This window comes from Lissotriton vulgaris, chromosome 1_1, assembly GCF_964263255.1.
Source record: "Lissotriton vulgaris chromosome 1_1, aLisVul1.2, whole genome shotgun sequence".
Classification (NCBI taxonomy): Eukaryota; Metazoa; Chordata; class Amphibia; order Caudata; family Salamandridae; genus Lissotriton; species Lissotriton vulgaris.
The window spans coordinates 617,411,560-617,424,563 of record NC_141685.1 but is presented as its reverse complement, the minus strand read 5'-3'; the positions used below and the strand labels follow the sequence as shown (position 1 = coordinate 617,424,563).

Below are 13,004 nucleotides of genomic sequence, written 5' to 3'. Positions count from 1 at the left end.
TCCAGCCCCTAAAATTAGTATAAGTATAGGAACCCAGGCCCCGGGACTTTAGATTACCCTGGATGAAACTTTAAAACATATATCCTGGACCTTCGATATTCCATTTCGACCGGAAGATGGAAGATATCTTCCTTGTGGTCAAGGAGTGACCACCCTGTTCAAACAGGCACCAAAAGCAACTTTGCCAGTCTGCATTTTTGAGGCTCCCACTGGATCCCAAGAATCTTGACACAAGACATAGACTTCCAGATATTTCTGATCCCAACCTTCGCTCACAGCAAAGCTGAGACCCGTGGCAGACACGGGAGACGTGGGACCGGTACTTCTGGACATCCTGCATTTTGCAAGCTGCACCCACTTCACGAGGTAACTCGAAGTTGTGCATTGGGGTGCTTAAAGCCCCAGACCTGAGCACTATTTTTTTTTTTTTTTTTTGATATTTTTTGGGTATTTGTAGAGCGCAGACATACGCTCCAGAAGGAGCATCTTGGCGCTAAGTTAGCAAGCAGCGGGAACAAAAGAGATGGAGTGTGGTGAGGAGACTAGAACTAGATGGCTGCCAATACAGAGGTATCTGATTGTTGGTAGACCCAGGTCTTTAGGAGTTTTCTGAAGGTGTTCTCCTTGTCGGTTAATCTGAGATTAACAGGAAGATTGTTCCATGCCCTAGCTGCGAGGACGGTAAAGGTCCTCCCGCCCCTGGTTTTGCATTTGAATCTTGGAATGGTGATGAGATTTGTACCTGATGATCTCAGAACTCGCGAGGGGTTGTAGCGTGTAAAACGCTTTGCAAAGTAATGGGGCTTTGAGTTTTTCATAGTTTTAAAAACAGTAAGGAGAAGTTTAAAAAGAATCCTTTTGTGTAACGGTAGCCAATGGAGAGTGTTCAACGCCGTTGAAGCTGATGACCTTCTAGGAAGTCCCAACACCAATCTGGCGGCTGCATGTTGGACGCTCTGCAGCTTTTTAAGGGTGGACTTTTTTACTCCCGCCATTAAACCATTACAATAATCAAGTCGGGAGAGTATTAGAGCTACCGCGACTGATTTTCGGGCTGCAATGGTGAGGAAGTCAAAGAATTTTTTCAAAGACTTGATGAGTCCAAAACAGCGGCCAGCAGTGATCCTGACGTGGTCATCGAAGGAGAGGGACGAATCGAATTGCACGCCCAGGTTCCGTGCCGAGTGTACAGCGCTAGGTGGGGCCTCAGAGCCTGAGGGCCACCAATCCTTCGGGCAGAAGTATATATCTTTGCTCAGCAGTATGATTTCGGTCTTGGCACTATTGCATCTTAGATGATTGTTGTTAAGCCACTGGAAGACATCAGAGAGACAATTTTGGAAGCGCCGATCTGCGCTCGGACACTTTTTGTCGATAGTAACGACAAGCTGTGTGTCGTCAGCGTATGACGTGACGAGGATCCCGTGGGATTCTATCACAGCGAGGAGGGGGGCCATATAGATATTGAAAAAAAGGGGACTTAATATGGACCCCTGGGGCACTCCTGATGTTATAGGTTTCTCGCTGGATAGATAGGGACCCAAGGACACAGTTTGGGACCTATTAGACAGGAAAGATTTGACCCATGCCAAAGCTGTGTCTGTCACGCCAATCTCTCGCAGTCTGTTGATCAGGATGACATGCGAGATAGTGTCGAACGCCGCTGTAAGGTCAAGCAGGATGAGGACGGCCTGCCTGCCCTCATCCTGCAGGAACTTGATAGAATCAGCTAGTTCGATCAGAGCTGTTTCTGTGGAATGGCCAGATCGAAATCCCGACTGCTGTGGATGCAGGATGTTGTTAGTCTCTACGAAGGTTTTCAACTCTTCATGTACCAGCTGTTCTGTGATTTTACCAAGGACAGGTAGTAATGAGATGGGGCGCATATTGGTAAGATCAGTGGGGGATTTGTTAGGCTTCTTCATCAGAGGCTTCACAATAGCCTTCTTCCAGTCATTGGGCACCATCCCTGAGTCGAGAGATTCATTTATAATGGTGTTAATATAGGGATTCACTGTGTCAATCAAATGGTGCAGGATGCTGGGTGGACAGGAGTCAGTGGGGGCTCCTGATTTACATGTCAAAATTGCCTTACGGGTTTGTTGAATGGAAACAGGTTTGAAACTAGACAGCAGACAGTGGTTGTCTGTAACCTTGCAAGAGGTGGTTGAGGGAGGAGGGAAGTCTTTCTGAATATTAACAATCTTCTCCACGAAAAAGTCAGCAATTTGATTGCACAGGGTTGCCGATGGAGGAATTTCCGGCGTGAGAGTCTTGGGATGGGTGAAGGACTTAACTATAGTGAAGATAGTTTTTTGTTTTTGATGGGCATCATTTATGGCTTTAGTGAAATATTCCTTTTTTGCCTTTTTTATGTTAGAGAGGTATGATTTCCTTTGTTGGACATAGAGCGCCCTTGCGGCCTCATCGTATGTTTTTCTCCACTTTCTTTCTAGTCTACGACAGAGAAGATGGCTGTCGGCTAGAGCCTGGGTGAACCAAGGTGCGTTTGGTTTTCTTTTATGTAAATTCCCCTGTTGATTTTTGGGAGTGGAATTCTCCAAAACGATTTGGTCAATCCAAGCATGGAAATTATGGGAGTCGGCAGTTGCGTCTCCGGTTGGTATCGGAGGGTTAGGTAGGGGTTGAGAGGCCAATTTAATATGTTCCGACACTTTCCTCCAATTCACTGTGAAGGAAGGGGGGGTGCGTTTCTTGTTAGGCGAGATGAGGGCTTGTGTCTTGATATTAAAAGGAATGAAGGAATGGTCAGTCCAAATTTGAGGCATCGGGAGGGACGTGGTCAGAGTTGTGAGATTGGAACAAATACCGTCAAGGGTATGACCCGCAATATGAGTGGCCGCAGTGACAAGTTGAGACAATCCAAAGATATTTAATGAATGTTGGAAGGAGATGGCATAGGGGTCTATGCAGGACTCCAAATGCAAATTCATATCTCCTAATAAGGTAAAATTGGGGTAGTGCAGTGTGAGAGCTCCCAATTTGCACCGAAGCTCAGAGGCCCCCACTCCACGAGTGACCCATGGGCTATGCTTTTGCATTTCAGCTTGACGCATCTTTGCGGTTCCTATTTGATTGACTAGTGAGCCTCCTGAAGACTTACATTTGAATCTAACTTGCTTTCCTGATTGCTCCAGGCTTGCTCCAACTTCCCTGCAAAGGAGAAGTTCCCCAGTCTTTGCTGGTCTGCACCGAAGCCAATCTTGACATCCTGCATGGGTTGCGTTTGCCAAGGCTTGTTTGGTCCAGGCCAGATACCAACACTGCAGTCAACTACATCCTTTGTGGGAGAGTTTGAATTCAGCTCCTGGTTGTTGTCGACGCCTCCTGGTTCTCGTGGCTGAAGAGACAAGCGTCACATCTTCACCTGAAATCACCCAACATCTGGTGGCATCTATTGCCGCCCTGGTCACTGGCAAGTGACCCAGACTCTGTCCCTTCTGCTTTCAGGTTCTACAGATCTTCGATCCACCCTTGGATCCACCCTGACACTTTTCCTCTGATCACCTGCAGCACTTCTTTGCAGATCTCCATTGAAATTGATGACGAAACCCGATACCAAAAGAGACCTATGCACCTGGCTTCCGTGGGTGAGGTAACACGAGTACTCTGGTAGTCTCAAGGGTTTTGGCCCTCCTAGTATCTAAGTCCAAAAGGGTTTCATCGTATTTTATTTAGAAGTGTCCTTAAATTGTAAATTTGCAACTTGTTCGTTTTCCATAGAAAGTCAATGGTAACCTGCGGTTGTGTTTAGCCACTGCACGCGGCTCCCGTGGGCCTCCTACTTCCTAACCTTTGGTTGTTTAGCGTAGCCCCAGCGATTTCACAGGCCCCAGGCCTGCTTTCTAATTCTCACCTGGTTCTTATACCACAATTTTAGTATATGGTTTGTGAGGCTCCTAGGGCATAACGTATACTGTGCAATTTATCGTATGCTAATTGAGTAACTTGCATTGTACTTTTACCTCTGACCTCATAAAGAGTGCAGAGGGGTTGTGTTTAGAATAAATACATATATATTTGATATATACCTTGTTTGGTGTCCTTTCATTTGGGACTCAAGGGATTATAATTGGTAAAACAACTTGCTTAATACGCTCCCTGAAGTCTTAGCCTGATGACTTGTGGTCTATGCTACCACTATGATAGCTTTCTATAAGGTTGACTGTACAACCATCATCAATAAGGTTCGATTAGACTGGTGCAAGGTGCCCACTAGAACTAGTGGACATCATATGCCAGGGTAACTTCTAACAGCTTGGCACACAGCAGTCAGGCTTATCTAAAGAGGCAATGTGTAAAGTATTTGTGTAACACACACAAACAGTAACACCACCCACTGAAAATCTCATTCAGATCTGTGACTCGATAAAATCAGGCTCCCCGAAAGATCCTACCACCCCTAGGCGGTTGCTGGGCAGTCTGCCCTCTTTAGAGCCATACATTCGACATCTTTTGAATACCTCTTTTAGGACCCACTCTGTCCCTGAGGCCTGGAAGCAAGCGGTAGTCCTTCCGCTACAAAAGAAGCCCAATATTAGCTACGATAGGCTGGACAACCTTCGCCCTATTTCTCTTTTGCCATATATGGCAAAGGTTGATGAGAAAATCGCAAACCTTCAACTAATGAGCTTTGTAGAGGAAGCCTCCTTGCTTCATGACTCGCAGTTTGGATTCCGTCCGCGGCATTCAACAGAGTCAGCACTGCTGATGGCAGTTGAATCTCTACGGCAAGGAGTGGATGAGGGCCAGACTATGGCTCTGATCCTCTTGGACCTAAGCGCAGCATTCGACACTGTAGCTCATTCCATCTTGCTACAGTGTCTGAGTGATGGAGGAGTATCAGGGGCTGCGCTTGGGTGGATCCAGTCTTTCTTGACAGGCAGATGCTTCCAGGTCCGCCAGGGTGAGTGTTACTCTAGGGAGATTGGGCTGGGACAGGGAGTGCCGCAAGGCTCGTCCCTGAGCCCGACCCTGTTAAATCTGTATGTCTCCCCGCTGGCGGCCATAGTGGAAAGCTATGGACTTCGCCTAGTGTCCTACGCCGACGACATGCAGCTGGTCAGCTCCCTTTCGCTCGCACCCGGTTTGGTGGCGGACAATTTCAGAGCTTGCATGCAAGAACTGGCAGCCTGGATGTCCGCCAACTGCCTGAAACTTAATGGCAGTAAAACTGAGGTGCTTGTGGTGGGGGGATGTCCGTCTGTGTGGACGTCGGCGTGGTGGCCATCCTGCCTTGGAGAGACACCGGTTCCCTGCCAGGAAGCCAGGAATCTTGGGATGTGGCTAGACACCAACCTTGCCTTTGAATCCCAGATTGGTCGTGTGGTGGGGACATGCTTTGGAGTCCTAAGAACTCTGAGAAAGGTCTTGGATTTCCTGCCCACCTCCGCTCGTCGGACGCTGGTGCATGCCTTAGTCACCTCACGCCTAGATTACGGCAATTTGCTGTATCTGGGGGCCACGGGGAAGGCTCTCAACCGCCTACAGGTGCTGCAAAATGCTGCCGCTTGCCTTATCTTGAGGCTTCCGAGAAGATCGTCCTCTAGGGCAGCACTCCAGGCTCTGCACTGGCTGCCTGTGAGGAGCAGGGTGGAATTCAAAGCCCTTGCCATGTGTCACCGGATTCTGGGTGGCAAAGCCCCTGCCCCGCTACAGAGCCTGGTGACCAGGTATGAGCCCACAAGGACTCTGCGCTCCTCCTGTACAGGCCTCCTGAAAATTCCTAGAATTAGGAAAGCGCGTATGGGGGGAAGGTCGTTCAGATTTCTGGCACCGAAGCACTGGAATGACCTTCCGTCTGAGATACGCCTGGAGTCATCAGAACCTCTGTTCAGAGCTAAACTTAAGACCTACCTATTCAGACGGTAGCCGGCTGCGCTAGCTGTTACTGCTTACCCCACTTTTATAGCGCGGGGACACGCCTGTAGGCGTACACCAGGCGCTTTACAAATGCCCCTAAGAATAATAATAATAATAAAATACCACAAAAATACTCCAAACAGGGTTAAAAAATAGATTATATTTTTATGAGTAAAACAGGAGCAGAACAGCAAAAATTCTATAAGTAGACCTGGAGGTATGCATTTTTAAAGATTAGATGAAAGTATAGTGCTGAGAGTCATAAAGTGCCGACCTGGAAAATCTGGTCACACTAGACCGGGGTAAATCTGAAGTTCAGTCCAGTGACAGGACTCACACACATTCTGCTGAAAAAGGTCTTTGGATGGAGGAAGCATTGACGTCGAAGACCTGATGCGAAGAGCAGAGAAGGCGATGCATCGTTGAAGATCCCGTGGATGGAGGTGATGCATTTGCAGTCGCGAGACTTCATCGACGAACCCATTTGCGATGAAGGTGATGCATCATCATAAAGCCATGCAGTCCATCGAAGCGATGTTGTCGAGCAGAAACTGTGTCAGTGTTGAAGGAGAAGCATTGGTTCCAATCGGTGCAAAGTCATCGATGCATGGATTTTGCTAGCTTAGCACATAGATAGTTACTTCCAAGGGCCCAGGACTAGATTGACACCACTTGGTAAGGCCGGACATATAGATGGCAGAGTCCAGGTGCTGTTGCTGGGTTGTAGGAAGTCTCTGATGACCCTGAGACTTCAGAACAGGGAGCAAGCCAGCAAGCCCTTGGAGTCACTTGTGGTTCAAGTTAGATGGGTCCAGTTCTTTCCTCAGTAGGGCAGAGGGTATCAAGCAGCATGAAACATGCAGCACAGCAGACCTAAAAAGCAGTTCTTCTACAGCAGCAGTTCTTGCAGCAGCACAGCCGTACTTCTTCCTGAAAGTTCTTCACAGGTCCAATAGTGTGCTCATTTGGTGGGGTCAGAGCCCCAGTACTTATAACCAGTTGAGCCTCTGAAATGGAGATAACTTTAAAGAAGTGCCTTTCAAGTGTGTAGAGGTCCTTTCTTCCCAGACCTGGCTCCAGATCAAAGGGGGTAATTAGCCCTTTGTGTGGGAACAGGACACTGCCTAGTCTATTGCAACTCCTGATTAGGAAGGCCTATCAAAATGCAGATAATTATCTGACTCAATTAACCTCCCTGTGTTTGTGGCTGGCTAGAGGGAATGCACAAAGCGTAGCTGACACTCACCCCAGACATGTATTGAAGACAAGCTGCAGGCACATAGAGTAGGAAAAGCAGGCAAAGGCCCTCTTGCTAAAAGCGCCTTTCTAATATAGTTATATTAAATCTAACTTTACAAGTAAAGAGGATTTATCATTATCATTCCAATGATATAAAACATGACACAGCTGCTCTTTTCCAATCAGGAATAAAAGCTTAAAAGCGTAATAAGGAAATCCTAATGTTAACCTATGAGTGGAGTAATCCTAACAGCAGTGAAAAACAAATTTGGGTGTCAGTATGAGGCCATGCAAAACTTAAAAGTACATGTCCAACATTTTACGTACACAGCACCCTGCCCTATGGGCTACCTAGGGCCTACCTTAGGAGTGACTTATGTGTAATAAAAGTTGAGTTTAAGGTTTGGCAAAGGGTTTTAAATGCCAAGTCGAAGTGGCAGTAAACTACACACACAAGCCTTGCACTGGCAAGTTTGAAAGGATACTTATGTGGCTTGAACAATCAGTGCAACAGGCCCACTAGTAGCATTTACTTTACATGACCTGGGTATATGGTATACCACTTTACCATGGACTTATAAGAAATCTAAATATGTAAATTGTGTATAGACCAATGTTACCATGTTTAGGGGAAAGCACATGTACTTTAGCACTGGTCAGCAGTGGTAAAGTGCTCAGAGTCCTAAGGCAAACAAAAAGATGCAGCAAGAAGAGGGGGTAAGCAGGGAAATAGTGTGGGGGAAGACCACGCTAAGTATGACAGGTCTAACTGGCATGATTCATTTAGGCAACCTCATCCCAAACCGATAAGAGGGTACTATAAGGGCAGAAGTGACCTTGCTGCAAGGGAGTTCTTGATAAAAGATCTTCTGGATAATGGCATGATCCAGATTATTATACAAAATACCTTGAGATAAACCCAGATGAAATCCATAAAAGAGTGGGTTCCTCAAATGTGATTAAGAGGAACTGTTAAAGTGGATGAGAATTGTGTGTGATGGCCCATTCATTCTCAATGGTGCAGACATGTTTCTACCCATTCAAGTGGCAGTTATTGGTAAAGGTCTTTCATCAGGCTAAATGGATCCCTACTTCCAGTGCTTACCCTTAAGCATTCACTCATGGAAAAATGAACTTCCTACCGCCACACTGAGTGTGAAAACACCTAACATACGAAAGCACAATATATGCTATATATATGCTTATTGTACTTGATTGTGTAATTGTGTATTATAAACATGCACAGTGAATTATCAGCAGCATAGGTTGTTGCAAATTGCTTATGACACAGTGAAACTGCACGAAAAACAGACACAATACACGTGTTCCCTGTGGGAGAAGTGAAACACTACAACTTACCTTAACTAAAGCTTGCTTTGGCACTCTTGTCTCGGCGGAAGGATACACTCTGTATGGAAAACCAGGCTGAATAATTGGCAGATAGTATTATAGGTTTAGGGTACAATATGAGAAGTCATGCATATGTGAATGTATGTTGATTCTTATGAGCATGCTATTATTAATGAGTATTCTTCCCCCTTGAATTCCTGATAATGTATAACTCCGCCAGTCTGTTTTCACTTTTTGCATATTTGTGGAAAAGTGAGGGTTCATTTAAAGAAAAAAGGGTTCACTGAGTTCTCTACCTGGGTTGCACTGTAGCAGTGGCGGCTCCTCGAGGGAGTGCTGTGGGGTGGTGAGGCATGGGAGGGGCAGGTTGGGGGGTAGTAAACTCAGGCATACAGCTAAATGGAGATAAGTAAATACATAAATAAAGTAATAAAACAATTTATCCAGTGACAAAGTGAGCAAGGGACACACGTCTGAGCATACCCTGCCAACTGATGGATTAAACTCAGATCAGTTGACTGGGGGTGAGGGTTTGATTTGCTCAAACGCTCCGTCCATCATCCCCTTTTGTATCGCTTTGTTCGCCCCAGGTTGGCAGGGTATGCTCAGATGTGAGTCCCTGGCTCAAGCTAGCCTGGCTGATGACGGCTATAATGCCAGAAACCGGTCCCAGGATGTTTGTTTCAGATCCAGGGAAGATATGGCTTTAGCAGTTCGGGCTGGACTGTTCCCATGAGGCACAGGGTCAGACTGATTTGCATATGGCCATGTCTGAACTGGGGTGGCGGAGTGAGCTAAAGAATGGTGATGGATTAAACCCAGATCAGTTGACTGGGGGTGAGTGTTTGATTTGCTCAAACGCTCCGTCCATCATCCCCTTTTGTATCGCTTTGTTCGCCCTAGGTTGGCAGGGTATGCTCAGACGTGAGTACCTGGCTCACTTTGCCACTGGATTCAAGCTAGCCTGGCTGATGACGGCTGTAATGCCAGAAACCGGTCCCAGGCTGCTTGTTTCCGGTCCACGGAAGACTTTGCATATGGCCATGTCTGAACTGGGGTGGAGGAGTGAGCTAAAGAATGGTGATGGATTAAACCCAGATCAATTGACTGGGGTGAGTGTTTGATTTGCTCAAACACTAAGTCCATCATTCCCTTTTGTATCGCTTTGTTCGTCCTAGGTTGGCAGGGTATTCTCAGACGTGAGTCCCTTGCTCACTTTGCCACTGGATTCGAGCTAGCCTGGCTGATGACGGCTGTAATGCCAGAAACAGGTCCCAGGATGCTTGTTTCTGGTCCAGGGAAGACATGGCTTTGGCAGTTCGGGCTGGACTGTTCCCATGAGGCACAGGGTCAGACTGATTTGCATATGGCCATGTCTGAACTGGGGTGGCGGAGTGAGCTAAAGAATGGTGATGGATTAAACCCAGGTCAGTTGACTGGGGGGAGTGTTTGATTTGCTCAATCGCTCCGTTCATCTTCCCCTTTTGTATCGCTTTGTTCGCTCTAGGTTGGCAGGGTATGCTCAGACGTGAGTCACTTGCTCCCTTTGCCACTGGATTCAAGCTAGCCTGGCTGATGACGGCTGTAATGCCAGAAACCAGTCCCAGGATGCTTGTTTACGGTCCAGGGAATACATGGCTTTGGCAGTTCGGGCTTGACTGTTCCCATGAGGCACAGGGTCAGACTGATTTGCATATGGCCATGTCTGAACTGGGGTGGCAGAGTCTGCTAAAGAATGGTGATGGATTAAACCCAGATCAGTTGACTGGGGTGAGTGTTTGATTTGTTCAAATGCTCCGTTCATCATCCCCTTTTGTATCGCACTGCACTGTAGGGAGCAGCATGCACTACGTTGCTATCCACTGGCAAAGTATAGCTGAAGCTAAAGTACTGTGTGAGAGGTGACATTATTTGGTCTGACTTCATCGTCATTCCGACACATGGAACTGTTCTTGGGTCATAGTCCTACTGAGAAATCTCTGCAGGTTATCTGTGTGGCCCCTTGAGCACAGCCAGCAGAGGCTGCCATCAACTATAACAAAAATGTAGGAGCAATTACTATCTCAGCATGCGATACACTGAGACTCAAAGTCAGTCTACAAGAAATGGCTCGCCATCCATATTCATATAGGATATTAAGGTCACTCTCTTGTAATGTATTCACTTATATGCCAGCATAGACTGCTTGTAACACCCTACCTCCAAAATAAATGAGTTCCAGAGCCACTTAATGCCCTGCTCCCATCCGTCGTCTGCCTGCCACAGCTCCTGCTCATTATGCTGAGGTCTAGTCTGTGGGGAAGCAGTGTGCCTTGGTCTTCTATGCTGTAACACGGTGTTTGGGTGAAGAGGGAAAGGCCACCATACTGCCCTCTTCCATCTTAGGCCGAGACTCCAGCACATAGTGCTGGGGCAACCGGCTTAGCGGTAGCTTTGAGAGGGGAATCTCCTCCTTTGAGATGGGGACCATGCCATCTCGTTCTCTCACTGCAGCCATCCTTCAAGAAAGATGGAACTCCATTAGACTGTGAGGGAGAAATTGCTTATCTAAGATGGCTACCTGTGTGTCAGCGGCATTTCAGCAACAGCTCTGCTAGTGGAAGCCAGAGCAGACCGAGGTTGTCCCAGTGACAGGACAGGATACCCACAGTGACGCGCCCTGGTCAAAGAAGCTGTCGCTCCTTCTGTCCTCTGGTTTCTGTCAGCCTGCAGCCCTCGCAGACACTGCAGGCTGCTGCTTAAAGCTGCTCCAGGCACAAAATAATTTTACCTATCACCACCACCACAGCAAAAATGTAAAACTGAGCAATACTTTTAGTGACTGATCAAAATATTATAGACACTCCAACAAGCAATGGCTGACAGTGTAAAAAAACAACAAGGTGACCAATGGCTGCAGGGAATTGACCCAAGGCACGTCTCTATGTATATTAGTTGGTGCCGTTGACATGAGTTCTGGTGCACAACTCAACGTTAATCGCATTTTTGAATTCATTTTAGAAGATGTACACAAGAGGGCAGTGTTCCCAAAGATTTGAGGATAAAATTGTTGGCAGATGCTGTGTGTGTTAGATATTCTAGCATAGAACACGTGTTACTTTAAGTTAGGGAGGCAACAAATTGCTCAATTTCTCGATAGAGAAAAACGAGATTCTAATTTTGGCGGATGCAGTTGTAAAACCACTTTCAAGTGCAATCCTGGGAAATCAAACAATCTCCATGTGCTTCAGTTCGCATATCTGACACAACTGGCACTTAGAACCTGACTTAAAACGTGTCAGAAGCTCGAAATATACAATAGCTAAACCAGTTATTCTCGCTCTTCACTTTAGACAGGGTTCCCCTTTTATGAGAATTTAATCCAACATATGCACTTAAGTTATATAATAAATGTATCCAAAATAAGTAGCCACACCCGTCTAAATAGAGATCTCTAAATACATATTTTTTTGCAAATCTGAATTTGGGTGTCTTTATACCACCCACTAAAGCATGGGTACTCACAAACCTTTTCTCGGGGGCCAAAATTGCAGTCTAGCTTGTGGCCGAGGGCTGCCCAGATGGGCTTGTGTGATGGGGGCGGGGGCGGTGGGAGGGGAGGGGTCAGTGGGGGTGGGGCTATTGGGGTAAAAAAAATCGTCACATTTTCAAAACATTACTAGACAACGCTGTAGTTCGAAATGTGATATATGTATGTATGTACCCCAAATAAAAACTCCCAGTATTTTTATTTTTACTGGGATCTGTGTGTTTCTGACCATCGTTTTCCATCTTTGCCTTGTTTTGACAGGCACCCAGTTCCCTGCTCTTAGACCCTCAGTTGTGCAGACACTTGGACACACCCTTTACTTGTCTCTCAGAAGACACAACTCATACCCCTATGCCTCTTAAAGTCGCTCTCAACAACCGTTAATGGCCCTGTTGAGAGTTTACACTACAAAGACCCAAGATCATCCAGCAAAACTCAGAAGTGCACATGCAAAGTGCATTGACAGAGTTAGGTTTCATGGTCTCTCTCCACCTGCTGTGCACACCTAAGCTCATGAAACTTACCACATGCATATAACCCAAGGCAATACAAGCATCAGGCTGTCATTTTCTTCATGGAGCTAGGCACTACATGCATAAATGGTCCTATGCTGTAATGTGCATGCATGGACCCGCACAATACATGTATTCTAGTACTCAGGCTGTAATGACATTTACAATGGCACAATGACCGGCATTATGGGCAAGACACCTGCTGCCTTCTTACACTGCCTTCTCCTAGTCAATGACCTTGCCCAACAATGCAGCAGAGGTTTTGTAGTGTCATCTCTAAAATGACTATTATCTCAGGTCGGTGCATGTCATTTCACAATAATGCCTGTATCAGGCAGCACGTCTACTACTTATCTTCCCTGAGCCCTACACTCAGAGACTCTGCGCTTACGGTCCACTCCTGAACCCTGCCCTCAATGACTCTGCTCCTAGGGTCCGCTCCTGAGCCCTACACTCAATGACTCTGCCCTCAGGGTTCACTGTGAACCTAT

The 13,004-nt window shown here is 46.6% G+C and overlaps 1 protein-coding gene across 3 annotated transcripts in view; it reads right to left on the bottom strand.

The window, feature by feature from the left end:
- Positions 1 to 13,004, bottom strand: part of DNAJB4 (DnaJ heat shock protein family (Hsp40) member B4) — a 261,275-nt gene that overhangs the window by 12,002 nt on the left and 236,269 nt on the right. The window contains exon 4 of one of the 3 annotated variants that reach the window (XM_086954217.1): positions 8,467 to 8,530. The exons of the other annotated variants lie outside the window; for them this stretch is intronic. The gene's annotated coding sequence lies outside the window, so the exon portion shown is untranslated. Of the gene's footprint in view, positions 1 to 8,466; positions 8,531 to 13,004 lie in introns of those variants that run through there. 3 annotated transcript variants of the gene reach the window in all.